General features: G+C 39.6%; 1 long non-coding RNA gene across 5 annotated transcripts in view; it reads left to right on the plus strand.

Moving 5' to 3' along the window:
- Positions 1-471: 471 nt before the first annotated feature.
- The window catches only part of LOC144981565 (uncharacterized), a 233,670-nt gene continuing 212,840 nt past the window's right edge, over positions 472-21,301 (plus strand). For all 5 annotated transcript variants that reach the window (XR_013647160.1, XR_013647159.1, XR_013647162.1 and 2 more), the window contains exon 1: positions 472-623. This is a non-coding gene — a long non-coding RNA (uncharacterized LOC144981565). The remainder of the gene's footprint in view (positions 624-21,301) is intronic.

Here is a 21,301-nt window from a genome sequence, read left to right on the forward strand (position 1 = left end):
AAAGTGCTTTGGTCCTTCGAGGAAGGTACACAGCACTATAAAAGTATACGCCATTTACCATTTATATGTAGTAAAAGTGGGAAAAGTTGTTTTATTTCTCTTTTGTTTTAGTCATTTTTAAAAAGAAATATTTTACACAAAAATAATTACAAATATTTTATAAAAAACACTTTTAACAATTAAATATCAACCTCTTCCCTTACAAGATTTTTTTAACTCTCTGCGGTAAATACGAGCTCATATTGTCCATGTATTTCTTACTAAATATAGTGCTTTGTAATTTGTTCTTTTAGATGATATATATTGTAAGATAAAAAAAATTATTTGGTGATTTACGCAAAGAGAAACTTGTATTTAATTTACTACAGCCAATAAATGCGTCATCAGTAAGAAGGTTTGCTCTACCTGTCAGTCAAGGTTAAAATTCGTGTTTGGGCAATTTGATTGGATGTGACTCCTCGAAGGGCGGGGTTTGAGTTTCTTTTCTGGCGGGCGGGCGTTCTTTGGTAGGCCCGGCTAAGCTAGGTAGCTAAAGCTAACGGACTTCCTCGCATTGATTTTCTGGATGTAGGAGCTTTAAAACCATTGACTTTAAAAGATAGACCCTGGTTAAACCTCGTGAGGTGAGTAACTTGTTTCTCATTGATTTATTAACGGATATTTCCGTAGGTGAAATCTTGCTTCCATTTACTGCTACACAAAGCCCAAAATCGAAATATTGTTATTTATTTTGTCAAGTTTTGTCAAATACTTTAAATTTTTGATTACTGTGTCATGTGTAATTACTGTACTTATATTAAGAAAAAAAATTCTGTTTGTTTTAGCTTTAATTCAGTCTTTCAGTCTAATTCCATTATTTTTATATAGCTTAATATCACAGCACCGTTTTCTCAAGGGGCTTCACCGGTAATTATACAAAAATATACAATCAGTCATAAATACAATAGCTAATTGCATTTTGCACTTTGACTAGGCTTTATTATATACCTTATTATGTTTCTTATGCTTTCTATGTGAACATTTTGGCTCCATGGGCTTATCATGCAGCTTTACTGAGTGTGAATTTGATATTTATAAAATGAATTGTTCTTGTTTACCAGATAATTAGTACATATATTAAAACAGGTTAATTTTGAAGCATACTTTTTTTTAAAATAGACCATTATCCGTTATTTAAGGATGTTTTTTTATTCAATTTATTTACTAGGATTTTAAATTACAATTGAGTATTGTGGCATAAGTATGTGTTACTCTTACTCATTTATTAGAACATTGATTTCATGCATTCATCTTCTTCAGTTCTGAAATATTATAAAATAAGAAAAAAATGGGAGAAATGATTGAGAGAGACCCAAAACGTAAAACAAAGAAGAGAGACAGACTATACCGGTATACATAAAAAAGTCTGTTCCCAGCCTGTGCTGAGTATCACATGTGATCCTCCACACATGGTGCAGCTTTTCTTGGGCCAGATCCAGACTCACAGATGGAGCATGTTATGTTGACTTATAACTTTAAAGACAAATGAGCTGTCGTCCTTTTCCTGAACATGACAATGACTTCTAAAGAGTTTTTTACTTTTATTTTATGTTTATTAACAATTAGGTACATGTAAACTTAATTAAATACTTTAAAGGGTTTGGTCAATATAGTAAAATGTTTTGAAAAATTATTTTATGAAAACAATTGTGCATTGCCTCTGTTAAAGGTTTTAAAATAACCAAAAATTCAAAAATGTTTCAGCCTTTAAATTGTTAACAATAATTCCAACAGAGGTTAAACAGAAGCAGATTTGAACTGATTAGCATAGAAACAAAACCAGCAATTTTTTATAGGTGTTGTACAAGGGAAAACTGACTCACAATGCAAAAACTCAAGCTTTAGTTCTTGTAGAGTTTTGTGGACCATAAGGGGAGCTGGATTATAGAACACCAAACAAAGCAAAACAAAAAGGTGATATATTTCGATTTTCCTACACTACCCAGAATGCCTAGGGGCAGTCCATCGGTCAGATGTTTGTCTCCTTCATCTGCAATAATCAGCCTTTGCAGGAGAGCAACACGACAGTCAAATTTTGTTTACAACTCCCAAAATAGATTCAGTTGTAACACAAAAAATGCAAAATAAAACTCTCACTTTTTGAGATCATTATGTTGAAGCACAGGATGTATTACAGTACCCATAATGCTTCAACAATGCAACAAACTGTGCAGCTATGTAGTTTACCAAAGTTGTACATAAAACATTTGGACATTTATTTTTGTGCGCCGTGTACCACAGTAAATCGGTTCCAGGTCGGTAAGAACAACCAGAATTTGATTTTGGGAGAAAATGAAAGGATTTTGAGTCTTGAAAATGCAGACGTTAACTTTGAAATTCCATATATTCTGTTGATCAAATATATTGGTTAAATTCCTACTTTATGGAACATAATTGACTGAATTTGTTCATTACTGTCTTTATTTAAATTTTGTTGGATGAAACGTCATAAATAATAGTTCTCATTGAGATTCGTTTGTAAAATGGGTTAAATATAAAAACTGAATTACATTCTACCATCCACTTGGCTTTAACCTCTCAATAAATTGTGTTATGTACACACTTTTTCACACGTTTCTCTTCATAATTGCAGTCTATGGGAAGAAAAATGGATGTGTCTTGCTTTTGCCGACATGTGGCACCTCTTGTTTAGATGGAGTAAAAAGGGTAAATAGAAGTAAAACAGAAAACACACAAACCAACAGCAGATGTGCTGAGCCTTGTATGAGTTAAATAAAGGATTATATAGTGTTGTTGTTCAATCAGCTCCCATTGTTTGCTAATGCCTTAGTCACACATGTGTGTGTGTGTGTGTGTATATATATATATATATATATATATATATATATATATATATATATATATATATATATATATATATATATATATATATATATATATATATATATATATATATATATATATATATATATATATATATATATATATATATATATATATATATATATATATATAAAAACAAAACAAAAAAAAAACGCCCCTCTCACCCTCCGTGGGTGGTTTCTCCTCCAAGCTCGGGTCCTCTACCAGAGGCCTGGGAGCTTGAGGGTCCTGCGCAGTATCTTAGCTGTTCCTAGCACTGCGCTTTTCTGGACTGAGAGGTCTGAGGTCTTTCCAGGTATCTGTTGTATCCACTCCTCCAGCTTGGGGGTTACTGCCCCGAGTGCTCCAATTACCACAGGCACCACTGTCACCTTCACTTTCCAGGCTTTCTCCAGTTGTTCTCTGAGTCCCTGGTATTTCTCCAGTTTCTCATGTTCCTTCTTCCTGATGTTCCCATTGCTTGGTACTGCCACATCCACCACGACGGCTTTCCTCTGTTCTTTATCCACCACTACAATGTCTGGTTGGTTTTAGGGTTGGGCGATGTCCCCTAATTTGGCCGTTGACGATGTTTGCTGTCAACCATCGGGATGGACGATGACATCGTCGGGGGGGTGGGGGGGTATTTTTACATTTTTCGTTCTCATATAACTGCTATTCGTTATTTTGCTTTTTTCATCTTATTTCCCAACTAATGGTTAATCCGCGATGATCCAGTATAAACTGAGGGAAGTGACTTTAACAGAAAAAGTAACAAGCAAGATAGAAAATTAGTGTAGTCGCTCCCGCACTTAATTAGTGAAGTGGACCGGCAGAGCGCGGACTTAAAGCTTTGTGTTTGATGGGAAGGGGGGGGGGGGGTACATGAGCGGTATGTGTGGGAGATTTAAGACTGCGATCCGTCCCGCAGCTCTAGGGGTACAAGCAACCGAACTCAGAACCGGGTCTAAACGTGTGTCTGAGCACAGTTCGGATCGTCAGCAGACACACAGCGGTTTGAGCTTCAAAGCAGAAATGTCGCTCAGTCCTTAGAAAACATTCAATCAATCACGTGGATTTGTGTTTCCAGTCGTGTCCCGACTAAATAAAGGCTGATGTTGTTCGCAGGATGCAGCGCCACCCAAAGCTAATGTTGTTAGCCCGTGTTAGCATACTGCTAATCCTGGCTACGTTCAGAAAAAGCACTGACCACACGGATTAAAATTCAAATGATGAGCGAACAGGTGTTTCATAATAACCGTAACATTATTAAAAGCACGTTTAGAAGATCGTCTCGTATTTTACCGAGCTGACATGTCAATGTATATAGCTGCTCGCCGCTGTTATCGTTTTGTATTGAATTGTTACCTTCAATAAAGTTTGGAAAAAAAGCCGCTCGGCGGAAGTTGTATCCTCTTCCGGTTTTCAAACTGCGCATGTGCGAATACTGCGCGTGTGCGAATGATTTATTCCGACCGAAATTGTGACCTTAGTGAACGTTTTTATATTCTGAAAACATTTTTCTGGGCCCATGTACACGGTTGGATTCTAATCCGACCATTGATCCCATCAAGATATTTTGTACATGTAACCGCGGCTTATGGTGTCGACGCGCAACGTGGCGGGGGCGTGGCATCACGATGGTGGTCTCTCCATCGGGATGTCAGTCTCCCATCACGATGGACGATGATATCGTCCATCGGCACAACCCTAGTTGGTTTGCCATTACCATCCTATCAGTCTGGATCTGGAAGTCCCACAGGATCTTTGCCCTCTCATTCTCTACCACCTTCGGAGGTGTTTCCCATTTTGACCTTGGGGTTTCCAGATCATATTCTGCACACATGTTCCTGTATATTATTCCAGCCACTTGATTGTGGCGCTCCATGCACTCGGGGCATATATATATATATATATATATATATTTTATAGGCATGCTGCGTGCGACAGGTTAAGCAACACGTAAGGGTGAAGTAGGTGAGGCGCCGGCATGTTTTGCAGATTTTTTTTTTATTGTTTTCAACCCTCCAATTTCTGCACACTGCTAGAACCCGCTAGTCCTGTTTAAGCTATAAGTGCACACCCTGCGCACAGTCTGGTTGTCACAATTTAGGAAATCAGACGGTCCGAGCGTATCACCTGCACACCCTGTACGTACCTCACCAATGACTTATACGGACACCATGCGAACAGCGTCCCCTGTACGTTGTAAGTGCGTGTAACTAACATAATCCTTACAAATACTTCACAATACATTTACCACATGACAATGTTGCGTTCCATTTTCGTGACGTCCCTTAAGGTGGCGGCATGAGCCTCATGGGAACTGCAAGACACACCTGCACTCCCTTTAAGACGGGTCAACCTCCAGTACATGTGCATGTGATTATAGCATAAGGCGATAGTTAGGCACCTTCCTGTCTCTCTAAGGACATCATAACTGCAGTTTGACTTCATAAAAATACATTTTGGAATGGTGACTAATTTATGTTCTAAAGGCCCGTACACACCGGGACGAATATTCGCCAGGCGTTATTTTTTGTGTTCACACCCAGGCGAGTTTCACTGACGATGAGCCGAGCGAACATGCAATTTCATTCCCTGACATTAGATGGCGCTTAATGTAAAACAGAAATACTCCTGTACACAAGGTGAGGCTGCGCAACTTTACGCTTCTTAAAGTCGCTTTTCACTCAGAAGAAGAGAGCAAGTATTTACGCGCTTGTCAGAATAATACAAAGAAAACATGAATATTTCAAGCACCAGTAGCTCCAACTGTTGCTTGGTTCGGGGATATTTTAGAATGTCCGTCATTATTTCTTCGCGGCAGTGTAGACGCTACTCGGCGTCTATCTTCTTCGCTTGTATGTGTGCTCAGCAAGGCAGTTTTGTGTTTGAGCGCCCCCAAGGGGGGTAACTTCAGAAGCTCCAGACACGTGTGCAAAAGCGCCGTTTTCATTGGTCGAATAGATTTCGACGCGAGGCGTCCAAAAAAAAAAAATCCGAGGCATTTTTTTTTTTTGATGCTTTGACGCGTGGCGTTTTTTCGCGTCGGTGTGCACACGCTCATTGGTGCCCTTTGTTTAGTCACGAGGCGTTAAACGTTGGCGAAAATCGCCGGCGAAATTCGTCCCGGTGTGAACGGGCCTTAACACCGTCATTTTCATAATAAAGCTGAACAGGAACTTGACTTTTTTTTTCTAGCCACCAAGTCATTTAAGCCACTCATCACTGAGGTTAATTCATCATGATCAAACTGAGTCAAGATTAAAGTCAAATTAATTAGGAGGAGCTGCATCCCTCTATATATTAAATTAACATTGGAGAGAAAGATGATGTGCAAACCCCTCTACATGCGTGCAAACTCTTCCTATGCAACAGTATTACAGCACCAGCACTGCTGAAACTGGCAAAATTCTCCTTTTTTTATGCACGGCATCATTGTCACCTTCAGTCACTTAGAGGCTGATCTGTTCAAAGAGACTTTCAGGGAAGAAAAACTATTGATCATTTTCAGATAAAGTACAGCTAAGTTCCAGCAAAACTCAAATCGTTTTTATTGAACTATCTTTATATTTCTTTATAACATTTCCTGCTGTACTGCAAAAAAAAAACTGTGACAGCTCACTGAAGTACTGTCAGGTGGGTCACTTCCTCACCTCCTTGTACTATTATCTTCCTCATTATCCCTGACTTGTGCCTCAAAGACTGTCACCTCCTCGCTTCGAACAAAACTGCCTTACATCCTGTCTTCAAAGAAAATAACTGAGATATGTTCCGGGGTGTCAAAATTAAGATAATCAGCATCTTTTCCAAAAAAAAAAAAAAAAATCTTTGTGCTCCATTTGCCTCCATGGATTTCACATTGAAGAAACCACTGTTGTACACCCTCAGGAGATGACTCTCTAAAGGGGAAAAATAGATTTCAAATTGCTTCTACATATCTTGCAGAAAAATACTGTCATTATTATCATTAAGGTGAATCTATCTGTGAATTTAAAAGTGAACAGGAAGTTAAGTATTTTAGCTTGAGAATGAACCTTTAATGAATGTCAAGCTGGACCAGTTTAAATCACTCAATCTTTATTTGAACTTTCTTATTATTATTTAATTGCATTTTTTTCATTGTTAGGTGTTTTTAACCTGGACTAAATTTAGCAACCTAAAGGTTAAGGACAGCGCCCGGTGCGCCTGGGGGTGGGACGGGTCCCTGCCGGGGCTCCGGCTCTGCGTGTTCTCTGTTCCTCCTACTCTTCGGCCGGGGGGCTGCTGGGTCATGACCTCCGTTTCTGTGATGGGGGTGAGGTGCACGGGAGGTTTGTTGCTCCTGGATCTTTGTCTGACGGTGAGGCTCTTGGATGCCCAGATTGGCCGGGTTGCTGCGCTGTCTGCCCCTAGCTCTGGGCTGTGGGGGGCTGGGCCGGCTGGACCGGCTGCCTTTGCTGGAGCATTCAGTGTGATCAAGGTACACTCTAAGAGGCACACATTCATTCAACCCACCCACTTATTCACCTTTGCACAAATACGGGCATGGGTATTGTTTTTTTCTCTTTTTCTACACCCCTCTTCATGAATATTGGTAATGCGATTATTGTGTGTACCAGTCTGTGTGCAGAAATCTTGGGAGAAAAATCATCAATGATTACTGCATGATTATACTTCTAACCTGTAAATAGTTGTGAGCAGACTATTTATTTATTTATTTTGTGCTGTGTGAACTAAGTTATGTAAACTAATTTATTTACAACACTTTTATGTTTTGACCTTGTAATATTGACTACCCCCCACTCTAACCCCTTATCCCCCATCTCTGACATCCCACTCTGTTTCTTTCTCCCCTCTTTTGTTTCTTTTTTCCGTCCGGTCCAACAAGGAATGCATACAAATATAATTTTCATAAATAAAGCTTGGCCACAAACACAAAAGGGGTTTATAGAAATATACACTCAGTCTGTCTGAAGATCCATAAACCCCAATTGTAACAATAAATCTGTCAAATACAAGAGGCACTCAGCTCTGATCTGCTTGCTCAAAAAAAATTAAAAGATTTAGGACGGTGGAAAAATATGAACTCAAGACCCTGTGTAAACTTAAAAAATAGTATTTCTGATATTTACAGGAAAGCTTTAATATTTCACTTTTACAACTATTTAAATAAAAAAAGCACTTTAAACTTATTTTTGCAAAAATAATTTCTTCAAATGAACAGTAATAGATTGGCCCAATCACTGTTACTGACATCTTGCTCCAACATGGCAGCGTCCATATTGCGAAAAAAAATCTGCCATTTTCTAATGGTGACAACACACTCTCAGTCCAGTTCTCATGTACAGTCAATGAACGACATGCACACCTTCATCAGCCCACATGGCCCTATTTATATCCAGTATTATATCCAGCTGTTTTTGTCAAGTAAGAAATATGTCTTAGTGTTATTTTTGCTTCTCAGTGTCCTTCTCCTTGAACTTTTGCATGGATCAGTTTTTGACCCAGTCCCTTTATGAACTGGATGCGTCCTTGTGTTCTTGGAACTGGTCACTCCTGAAAGTTCTCCACTGTTTCGAGTTTTCTATATTTGTAGATGATGTCTCTCATAGTGGTTCTCCTTGTTTCTAATTTTCGTCAGATGACAAAAAGAGATTTCTCCACTTTATCAAACTCTCTCTGTTAGGTTAATCAGTTCATTGATGATTTAGCGAGGACAGCCAATAACTTTTTAATACGGGGGCTGTGAATACCTCCTCCCCCAGTTTAATCTCCCTGCTCCTTCACTCAGTTTAATGAGCTGAGGACGCACATTTCTGTCACGTAAAACTGTCAAACAGGGTTCTAAAGACGCATTAATATGAGTTCTGTGTTCTCAATTACCTGGGAACAGATCCACTTGACTGTACACATGCAAACCCAAAAGCCCTTTAAGGTTTGATGCTCTCATTGCTGCTCCTCAGGGGTTTCTTAGACTCATGAAAGTCCTCAAATGTCCTTGGTGTGAAAGTGCCTTTCAGAGGAGTTTCTCAGCTGTCCAGTGGGTGGACAGACTCTGCAGTAGAAGCTTATGATCATTTTCTCTGCTCTGTGTCCTTTTTTTGGCGTTCAAGTGGGAAGATTATTAGGGCTTTACTGTCATTGGATCAAAAAAAATGTTTGTACCAGTATTTAGTTTAAATTCACTCTATTGTTACATGTATCAATGTAAACAGCCCAGAGAAAACTGTGTAGAAGTGTAAAGATGTGTGTGTGTGAGAAGCCCCATCATGCAGCAAGACTTTGCATATTTATAGCAGAAGTGTAAACAGATGTGGAGTGCAGTGATGCATTCAGCCATGAAACGGAGGTGAGATCCACACAGTGACGCTGTGAAAAAGTTGCATTTCTTTTTTTAGCAGACACTCTTTTTTTGGTGGATGAGTTTTACTCTGTGTGGAACCCTAGCTCCAGGATGGGTAGCAATTTGTTTGGTGGCTTCCTGTATGTTCCCGACTCAAATGCCTCCTGCTTTAGTCCAATGATTTCCCATGAATGAGGTCATTGAGCCTGCTGGCGTCTGCCACTGATGCTGCATCAGCAGACCAGAGCGCGGTTGATGGCACTCGTTACCTCAAGCATTAAGACAAACATAGAAGCAGTGTTGGCAGTACTGAGTTTTTAGCATTCTTTTTTTTTAACCACATTGTTTCAGTTTATTAAAAAGGTTTGGCAGGGCTTCTTGGCTTTTGGCCACTCCAGCATATTGAACAGTTTGCTTCTCTGCTCTGTCGCAGACTCCTTGCTGTGATCATGGTTGTTGTGAAGTCTGAGCTACAAATCAGGAATCTCACACATGGAGTCACATTTATCTTGGCTATAATTTGCCGAAGTGAAGCTTCTGGTCTAGTCACGGAAGCTAAAGCTCTCTTAGAGTTTCTTCTTTTGACTTGCCTCCTTCATGGGCAACTCCTAAGTAAGGTTTAACCATCATTTACATCCTAAAGCTATAACCTTATGTAATAGATTTTATGTCTTTTAAATTAGTAGGGTTGCAGGTCGTCCTTTGGTGGCGATCTGATTCAGCTGACAAATCGAAGATCAGCTAATCACAGATCAAACTATGATTCTTACTACTCAATATGTAATGTTTTTTTATTTATTTATTTTTAACTTGTTCTGTCCAACAGCTGAGCACACAGATTAGAGCTGAAGGCCTTTTGTGTTGGACAGGTTTTACTATCATAAAAAGAGGTTATATAGCTTCGAGAAACCAGAGTGTAGATTTGTAAAAACCCCTTTTTGTTGTATTATTTTTTATTTATTTGTTACATTTAGTGTGTCTGGGGAGGGAGAGGGAAAGAATGTGAAGGGTGAAGGGGGGGGTGGAAGAGAGTAAAAGGAAAAGAAGCGAGAAAGTGGGGGATACAAGTACTGATTTGAATAAGTTATTATTTTAAGCTGTAACAATTATACCAGATCTGCTGGAAAGACAAATATTACATCAAAGGTGAAAATCTGACACGAGGATGAGTGGAAAATATCTGTCCATCAATACACTGTGGGTTAGGAGGAGGGATGAAGCAGACAGGGAGCAGTGTGGCAGTGTGCACGTGCACGTGGGGGTGGAGATACATGCACGCTGCTGATGTGAACCGTGTGTTCATAAGGTGAACCAGATCCTACCCAGCCAGACCAGGGGCCTCATTTATAAACGTTGCGTACGCACAAAAGAAGGCGTACGCCACTCTCTACGCAATAGTTGAGATTTATAAAAAGCAAACTTGACGGGAAAATGTGCGGTCCTTCACGCAAGCTCTGACCCAGGCGTACGCACAAAAACGGGTTAAATGAGAAACGGCGACACCGTCGGCAGATGGAAGAAACACGTGAAAGTGAAAATGACAATACTGCCTCTCAGAAATAACATGAAGACTTCACAAAGCAAGTCTCAAAATTGACAGCCTACACGAACACCCATTTGATCGATCAGCAGTGAAACAAACAAAAAAGATCAAACGAAAATTACAAAAGAAATTCAAATGAACACATATTTGCAGAAAGAAAAGTGAAATATGTTCTGCAATATTGGCATGTTGTGCAATTCATCCTCATAAATAATATAGTTAACAGAACGAAATAATGTACAAAACTGATATTCTCGTCAATGTGTCCGTCTGGCGGAGCAGATAGGTGCGGGCGTGCGGACGGACGGACAGATGTACTAATTGTCCACTGGGGAAATTTGTCTTCATATTAAAACATTTCTTCATAAGCTATGGAATTATGGTATTCATGCATATGCCTTTAGTTAGTTTTATTTTTGAAAAAAACATTGTATGGCGTATGTCTCAAACATTCAGAAAGCAACAAGAAATTACATTTGCGCTGAACAATTTCCCATTTCCACATGGATTATTGCCGACATCTGTAGCTGGTCAGATGTAATTAAATGGATGGAAATAAAATGCTCCATCACAATGCGTAATGACGCCCAATGGCTGATCTTGCGCTCTTAATAGAAGATGTGGCAAATGGAAGAATTCGGAGTGAACGCATCTTTAGACAGCAACAAGACTTGCTGGCAAACGAGGACGAGTGGCTTATGAGCCGGTTCTGACTTCCTCCAGCCGTCCTGTTGGACCTCTGCGGGCTTTTGGGCCCGGCGTTACAGAGGAGCACTCGGAGGAACCACGCGTGTCACCCGGTGCATCTGGCGCTCCGGTCCCCCCGGCGCATGCATCTAGCGCTCCGGTCCCCCCCCCTGGCGCTCCGGTCCCCCCGGCGCATGCATCTAGCGCTCCGGTCCCCCCCCCCCGATGGGGCGCTGTAGCCTCACAACCTCGGATGGTTGTGAGGCTACAGCATTTACGGCGTCTGCCACCGTTTGCCGCTCACGTGCCTTTTTGGCATTAGTAATGCCCACACTGTGTCCTCCAAACAACACTTTTCTCCTCTTTTCCACCTCGCCAACAATAACTTCTACTTCACATTGAGTGAAGATACGTTTTTTTGATTTCCTCTCGGTGTTTGCCATGGTTTCGCAATCAATGAATATTCATTTGTGGGCGTTTCACGGACTATTTATGGACAAATATGGGCGTGTCACGAAGCCGCAAAAAGCTGCGCTGCATTTAGAATCGGTTGTGATTTATTAAGGGAAAGATGCGTAGGATGTGCGTGCGCACGGTTTTATAAATCCGAATATTTCTTTGCGTACGCACGTCCTATGTTTCATCCGTACGCCACTTCTGACGCAAATCCTACGCAAAGTTTTATAAATGAGGCCCCAGGAGAGGGGAGGAGAGACCCCCAGGCCAGGAGCCCCCCCGTCATCCTGACCCAGGTAGCCCGGGAGGGGGGGAGGAGGGGATTGCCCACCCACCCAGCCAGGCGCAGAGAAGGCCCCCCTACAGGGGCCCCCCCGACGCCCAAAGGCATAAGCGAACCTGGCGTCCGGCCACATGACAGGAGCGCTTAGCCGTACCAGGCGGCAGCCATGGGGGCCACCAGGCACCGGTCACCGAGACAAGGGCCAAGGACGAAGCCAGGGCCCCGAGAACCCATGAGCTGCCCACCACCCGACCGGCGCCCCGTGTCCGCGAGCCAGCCCCGGCACCCGACCCGAGCAACCCAGAGATCGCCGCGCACCCACAGCCACCCCCCATAACCCTACCCACAACAACCGTCCTCCCCCGCCATATTATCTGAGCCCCCCTCCCCAACCCCCTCAATGCCCTTCCCGCTCTGTGATGGGGAGGGAAAGCCCCAGAGGATCCCAGCGAGCCAGCCCCCAGGTCCGTCCCACCCATGCACTCTTGAACACATACTCACCATCTTCTGGTTACCCCCCCGCCCCCCCCGCCGCCGCGCAGTAACCCCCTCCGGCCGACCGACCCCCCCCCAGCGCCACATGCCTGACCATTACTGCAGCCGACAGGATACCCACAACCCGGCCGCCCTGAAAGGACCAGGCGGGTGAAGACCGATGTTTGAGTGGTTGCTAGATGGATGTCTTTTACTGGATGTATAAAAATCAAAAGAATGTTTTTAATTACCATCATTTATACCTTTTATTTAGAATAGGAGATCAGAATCAAGAAAGCATAACAAATATACACACAAAGATTTAAAAAAATGTGATTTTCACTTTAAACAATGTCACACTCAAGTTTTTCTGTCAACTTCTTAATTAACTTCAGCAGTAAACAAACAAATAGGTCACTATTGCTTTGGATCATTTTAGAACAAATCCTGAAAATGTTTTTCTTCCAGTGGATCAATGACAAGAAGATGGTAAGTGAAGACAGAGCAACAGCTAAATAAAAATGTAACTAGAAAACACTCACAGCCCTTTTCTCTAAACTGACAACAGTTTTTCCAACAGTTGGTTTACAAAACTGACTTTTTTCGTTTTTAGCGGAAATGTCAAAGAACTCCCAACTTAGAACTTTAGATGAACACTTTACAAACACATTCCAGTATGACTTCTCTTCTCTGGTAAACTATATAAAAAAATTGCTTTTTCATAACTTATTTCAGAAAACTGAACTAGAGTTTCATTTTCTTTCTTCGATGAAAAACATTTGATAGTTTTACTTTGAAAAAGGGTCTTCACCGACACTTTACTTAGAATAATTTTAGACTAGTTTATTCTGGACAGATTGTGAATTCCCAAGTATTTGGATGCTCGTTACAGCCTTTCTAATTATTATTTTGATAAAAATGCGCACTTTCGACTTTATTCTGTTCAATCCTGCTCTGTGGTATTTGTTGGTCTTATTGTCGGTAGAATGTACGATGTAAATATCAGATTTTCTGCCACAGTTGTTAAGACCTGATATCGTGCCTAAATCTGCATTTAAGTTTAACAGATTTCATGATCCTAAACAGATTTCATGAACCTAAACCTCTTTTAGGTTCTCCAGCCTGACCAGTTGTGGGTCTGTTGACAATCGCAACATTCTAAAAGTAAAATGACTGGCAGTGAGCGTCTATTTCTCAATACAGTCAGAAAGCATAGATTGGGTGTTAGAGAAGAGTAAGTATAGATGCGATGTACATACTAATAATATAACCAGTGCCCTATGGCTACTTATCATCCGGCATCCTCTTATTAAAATATTAGTTAATCTTTACGACTTTTGGGTTCTGTTTTCTTTCAGGTTTGCTGTTATAATAGGAAAACCTGACCAGGACTTTTGTTTTGAAACTTCAAATCTAAACATCAAACCTCAAACGGAGCACTGACATCAGTTTGGAACCCTGCTCCACCTCTTCATCTACTCTTTTCTTTACTTGCTTCTAGTTTCAAATAAAAGTCTAACCTGATAAAGCATATAGCGTTAGGAAAATACTTTGTATTTCTAGACATCCAGATGCTTAACCCTGTCAAACATGTTGGGTATTGTGGTGATTCAAGCTGGGATTTCCCAGTGAAGTATTGATGTTGTTGTTCAGCTGACAACAAAAATGCAATTGAGTAAGTTTGCAGCATTTTAAGGTTGGATCAGAGCAATAGTTTCATGCAATAGTGAAGTACTTTTAGTTCTTTTCTTTTTTTTTATATGGAGGGGAGGACTAGAGTCTGGTGGTACTTTATGACCTGCACCCCACTGCTGGAACTCTTTGTTTTTAGACACTGTGATCTGTTTCAACCATATGTTCTGTAGTTTTGTCGGAGTTCACCAACAATTTACTCAGCCTTTCCAATCCACTCTCTATCCTTTTGTGCTCCTGATTGTCTCAAGTACTAAAGACTGACTTCCATTTCTAAATCAGAAACATCAGATTGTTTGGAAATCATCTATTGAATCTGTTGAACTGTCGTTTTAAGCTGTTGGTAAAGCTTAGATAGAAATGAGAGTCTCTGGTTTACTTCCACACATTCACTCTCCTTATTGAGACGTCTCTCGCCTGTTTGTCTCTGCAGCTTTGTCTGTTGCAAACATGTTACCACTTTAAATGGAGGAGAACACAATGCACAAAAAAATCAATGGAGCTGTTGTGTAAACAGAAAGCAGGGCCAGGCAGTAATGGTCTAAGCGAGCAAGTGGGATTAAGAAAACAGTCCCATGCAGGGAGCTTGTGTAATGTTTTAATGGACAGAAAATAGAAAGAAAAAAACAAAGAATACATTGGAACCTTAAAGCAAAGACAAAAACATGATGAAACCCTGTTGTAATAAACAGATCGTACAAAAATGTATGCTTTTTTTAAAGCCGGTTTTGTACTTGCTTTACAGAACACTGAGATCCCTCTTTTGTGCGCTCTATGAAATGATTTTAATGTGACTGGCAGTGCTGAAATTGTACTAGGTTTTCCATGGTTTAGATACTGCATAATCTTTCACCAGATTTGTTTGGCCTCTATAAATGACCATCTATCCTTTGTGTGTTGGCCAGCCATGTTTGAGACACGATGGCCAGCAGTCTGAAAAAGCCTGCACATCCCTCTTTCTCCTCCTTTCCTTCCTCTTTCTGCTCCCTCAACACGCTGAGATGTTCCCCCACCAGCTGGGAGATAATCTCCTGTGCACGGTTTTGGTTTGCCATGGATTCTCCTCCCACTTGAACATAACTGAACATTTCTCACCAGGAAAGGATTTCCAGGTAGCATTTCTGCCAAATATCTAAACCACCTAAATTGGCTCCTCTTGACTAGAGGAGGAGAAGTTCTTCTTTAAGCTCTTCCTGGATGAATGAGCTTTTCTCCCTGTTTCTAACAGAGACCCCACAAATGCTGAGAAAGAAGCTAATTTTTTCCACCTTCATAGATAGTTTAAATAACTTCTACCCAGCTCACATCTCATGGCTGTCGGTGGATGTGGGAATCTAGAAAGACAGAAAAATTGAGAAATTTGTCTTCAGACGAGTTGCTGCAGATTTTCTTGGCTGATCATGCTTTAAAAAGTTCTAGAGGTGAGGACCAGATCTGCTAAATCCTCTTGACCCCATGGGGGAAAGACGAGCAGATGGAGTGGAGAGAATGTGAGGATGATCTTGGAGTGTAGGAGGGTGGATAGAGCTAGAGGAGATCGGAGAGACGGGGAGAGGTGATGTTGTGAAGACTTCGAAGTGAAAAGGATTTTAAATTAATTTCGAGTTGCACTGGCAGCCATTTTAAACCATTACTGTGAGACCCGCTTCTTCAGTTTCCACAGCGAGGGCAGTTTTTTTTCTCAACTCCTTGTAACCCTTTGCTTCCATTCTCTACTATAAATATATTAAAAATAGAAAATTTAATATCTAATTCACATGACATTATTAAATGTCTAATTTCTCTCATTCTGGACTCGGGTAACAGTTCATCAGAAATTAAGAAAAGCCGAAGGACAAAATTCCAAATTGTTAGTTCTGTAGCAACTCCAATTAAAGGAGTCGTTATACATTTCTGATAAAGTAATCAGTACGGTTACTACATCTACACTTGGACCAGACCACTACAGACTGGTGAACAGTCTGTAGAGTAAAAAAAGGACATCAAACTGGAAAGCTAGCTACTATTTCTTAAAAAGCTACAATAGATTGCCTTTAGCATATCTTTTTAAATATTCTTGTCATTATTTTTTAGTACAGTGTTCACTTGCTCTATTTCAGTTGAGTATTTCATATTTTTGTTTCCATTTGTGAGCATGACTTTGCTCATTTTTTTCTTATTTTTTTCATCCATTTATTTTCGGCACACTATGTTTTGCATCCTGATTGTCTGTTGATCTTGTCAGTCTCTTCCTGAACTTATTTTATATTAAGGCTTGAACTTTGAGAGGTTAAACTAGAGAGATCAGAAATGTTCAGTTCATTTCTGTCTGAGAAAAATGAATAAGTGTTTATTGATGTTTACGGCCTTAAAATATCTCTAATCATATTTCGTGGATTTCACTTGTCGCAGGTTATTTTTGGAACTTGTCCCCTGCGACAAACGAAGGAAAACTGTAACTCCATCTTATGTTTTGATTGAAAGCATTTTAAACAGTCAACACTTGAATTTATGGTACAATCAATGTTTACAGAGTACACCAGACCAAAGTAGTCAAAAATATGTTGTATTTCTTTTCGAGGGCTTTGGCCTTCATACCTATCGATTTTCGAAAAGAGAATTGGCACAGTCCTACTCCTTAGAACATGAGGTTAGGATGCATCATGTACAAATGGTATTTACACAATTTACATTTTCGTCTCCATCACTATGTGTTGAATCTCAAATAGGTTGTAAAAAATGTTTATTTGTAAGTGGAAATATTTTACCAAACGATTCGTGTGCTTTAAAGTATCTAAGTCCTTTAAGTGGTTTTGAACTTCCACATCTATTCACCCCTGTCACTTCTTTGAAGTTTTTAACTTCTAAAACTAAGTACTTAACCAAGTAAGTTATTTGACAACGCAAAGGCTATATCACTGACCCTAGTTTTTCAGCTACTGTCACATCCATTTTATATATACGTAATTTATTCATTGTACCCTTTCAAATGGAAAATGTGCTGCTCTAGTTTAAAAAGCTGCATGCCTTGAAAAGATACTGCTTCCCTTAAACCTTCTGTTGTAAAAGAAGTTGCAAAAACATGCTTGAAAGGGATGTCAGTCCCTCAGCTACAGGCTCTGTGTTCTAGAGCACTCTTCACGGCAAGAAGTGTGTAACATTAGCAGACTGTGCATTATGCACTAATCCATCTCCAATGAGAGGGAGCAGATTGAGGAGCATCAATGACCAGATGTTGTGTACTTTTACAACTACCAGACATGACAGCAAACTATACCCAACACAATGAAAACTGAGCCACAAGGTATATAGAGAAAGGCAATTTACTATTAGAAGTTTGGCAAAATGCACGAGTGTTTTAATAGCGGACTTTGTAAGACGATATAAAAATGCAGGAAGTTGTGTAGTTTTTGTGAAGAAACTAAATTAAAGACATCTGTAGGTCTAGATTCTCTCACATCCTCAATACTTTTGGGAATTGGAAGACATGTAAGGTGTATCCAACCTTTGACCTGTGTGGAATCACAGATAATTCATGGATACAATTATATGTCAACACCTTTAATGAGGCCAGAGACCATTTAAGTAAAAGATTATATTCTGGGAAATGAACCTGCTGGAGGCTCTTCACTCGTCCAGATTGGGTCTATCTCTTTTCTATGGCACAATCAGAATAACTTCAAAATCTCACACAGTGCACAGTGTTATTATACAAACAACACACATTCAATTAAAAAAAAGTAAGAGTACAGTGATCCCTCGCTATAACACGGTTTACTTTTCACGGTTTCGCTACTTCACGGATTTGCGTCGTGTTCTGCATTCTGATTGGCTAAAAAGTCACTCCGCTTCTTCTCTACCTGTGCGTCAATAACGCTGCAGTTCACACACGTAAAACAGCTTGACAAATTTACAGCACGTAAGTGCAACTTCTCATGCAATTTCGAGTTTCTTTAAAACCCATAGAAAAAAGAGCAACAACTGCCTATCACTATGCTCTTCTCCTGAACAAACACAGCTGCACTGCGGGCTTCAAAAGAAGAAAACACTGCAGAGTGGAGTCAGGATGCAGCGGCTCAGTCTGTAGAGCAGTGAAATACACCTGAGTCACCATTTGTCCACTGTACTTTGTAATTTTTTCATAACTGTTTTTTAAATTTTCTCCCGTTTAATCCAATACTCGGGTCGCGGTGGGCGGGGCTAATCTCCGCGATTTGGAGCCTTCTGTTCACATTGATGATTAAAATTATTATTTGACAGTACAGTACAGACGTTATTTGTTGAAAAAAATGTTTATAAAGTACTTTCATTCGTGAAACAAATGCTTGAGCCTGTAAAATGGTTTGTTCTTTCTTTTCAATGTATAATAGAGTATTTATTTGTATAATAATTGAAAAAATAGAGGTTTCTACTTCACGGATTTTGCCTATCACGGGTTCTTTTTGGAACGTAACCCCCGCGAAAAACAAGGGTTTACTGTATAGCAAAACTTGCCGAGTTAGGAAAAAAAGGCAACTACAGTTGGATAAATAGAGAAAAGTGTAACATTAAAAAACAAGGTTCTAGTTTTATGTGTAATTACATGAGTTGATCTTGTATTTTTTCATTCCCAGAGACCTGATGAGCAGCTGAGCACATTAAACATTGTTTTAAAGCTTGTTTTGAGCAGCCACTCCTTCTTGTGCCAAAAGAGAGTAGAACCCACCAAGTAAAGGAGGCTTGACATTCAGCTTTTTCAACTAACATGTTAAAAAAAAAGTGTTTTCTTTTTTTTCCTTATAGAACACTTTGAAACACCAGACGGGTACAGATCAGAGCATCCTGCTAACAGAGGGAAAATGAGACTGTCCTCTTAGTGTCATATTTGCATCACTTCTGAAGGACCATTTTAAAAATGGTTCTCCATTACTTTGAAGACAAAAAGCAGATTTTTTCTAAAGAATCTTTGGGCTTTTAGCAGCTCTTAGTTATTACAGCCTGCAATAGTCTGACTTCACTGTCTTATGTGCTCCAGCATTAGTAGAAATGAACTAAAGAGGGTGAAGTGAAATTCTGAATAACCTGGTTAAAAAAAGTTGCTTAAATAAAAATAAATCTAATGATGTCACAGTGCTTTCTGGCAACGACAGTCAGTCATCCTGACCAAAAAAACGATCATGCTACAGTATATGTTGTATTTAATAAAATGCATCTTTACTAAGTGAAGTGGTTAATCATTACCAGTATAGAAGGATGGAAAGATAAAAAGCAGATTTTTACTTTTATGCAGCGTTTTAGGAAGAAGTGTGTTTGAGGTGAATCTTAAGGGGATTGCAGGTTTGTCCTGCAGTTCCCTTGAGGCTCATTGAGAATTGAAAACTCTCAATTGCATGTGGTAAGTGTATCATGAAGTGTTCATAAGGCTTATGTAAGTTATGACGTACTGGTGACAGTCTTACAGTGGCCTTACGCCACACTCTAGTTGTTACTAAAGCATTAATTACAGCTCCCCTTATAGCTAGGGCTGTATGCGTGTGCAAAATAGGCATACAATGACCATGCACATGTCATGTGACAGACACTTCCAGCTCCTTGGGCAGTCTGCAGAATTTGCCTGGGTTGAAAAAAAATCTGTACAATATGTCTGCATCTCACCTACTTCCCCCCTTATATACTTTTGTGTGTTTTATAAGTATTCGCTACGACCTGTCACTCGCCGCATGCCTGTAGAAAAAAGTGTACTTGAACATTTCCATTCTACAGGCTCACTGAACGGTATACGACTTTGATAGTCACCTGCGTGTCCCAAACAGGTAGCCCATTTTTTTGCCTCAGACAGCCCATATCCACTTGTAAGGGCAGTTGTGACTAGGCTGTCAAGTGGAGCCATAATGTTTATCTTCTTGGAATTCATGAACAGTGTTACCTAATTTAAAAACACAGATTGTTTAACCCACTATGTCAGTTTATGGACATTCACAAAACTATGAGAGGACATGCTAAACACTCTCATGTATCTTCTGAGGCCCGTTATTTTGAAGTTGATAAATGTTAGAATATTCTGGAAAGTCATCTGTAACACATCTTTTTGTCAATCCTAAGGCTGTGGCGTTTTACTTGGGTAGATATCTGATTCAATTCATCAATCAAGATCAATGATTCACAGATCAAACCACGATTCTTACTATTTAATCCTAAAATACATTTGCTATATGCGTGTGTTTTTACTGGACAAATGAAATTTAGGATAAAAACATATATTTACAAAGAAATAAAATGGTATTTGTCACTTTTAAACAATCTCACAAGTTTTTCTGTCAACTTTTTGGTTAACTTCAGGAGGAAAAAAACAAATGTAACTGCGGCTTTGAACCTTTTTACAACAAATCTTGCAAATGTGGAGGTGTAGCTGACTACAGTTTCAATAGTTTGATAACATAGATAGGGAAGGAAAACACAGTAACACCTCAATAAAAATGACTGTAACAACTAGGAAACACTCTTTTATTCTAAACTGACTGTTTCCAACAGATGTGTTTTACTGACTTTTTTTTCACATTTAGAAGTAATTGGTCACAAGAATTTAGTAAATCCATATTTAGCATATTTTTTATTTTTATTTTTATTCTTATCAACAAATTCCTTTTTTTTCTCCCAGGACTTTTTCAGTAAACTGAACTGTCTCTTTTTTTTCTTTTTTTTTATAGCTATGTCAGTGCACAAACACACAAACTCGTGAACTAGTTTAATTTAAAAATAAAAATCTTCACCAACACTTTACACTAAAGTTTTATTTACTTCGCATTGCAGTAGTGCATGTGGTTTGTTTAGCTTGTATACCTAAAATACAACATAATTCTGCATTTTAGGATGATAATTACTAGTGCTGTCATGCGATTAATATTTTTGTTTGAATAATTAATCGGGCCTGTAATTATTTTGATGAATCAATTTTTAATTGCTATTATTTGAAACCGTATAATTGCTGTAAAAAGCCTAATTTGAGATTTTTTTCATT

Source organism: Oryzias latipes, chromosome 13 (assembly GCF_053564925.1).
Source record: "Oryzias latipes strain Hd-rR chromosome 13, Olatipes_Hd-rR_3.1".
NCBI classification, from domain to species: domain Eukaryota; kingdom Metazoa; phylum Chordata; class Actinopteri; order Beloniformes; family Adrianichthyidae; genus Oryzias; species Oryzias latipes.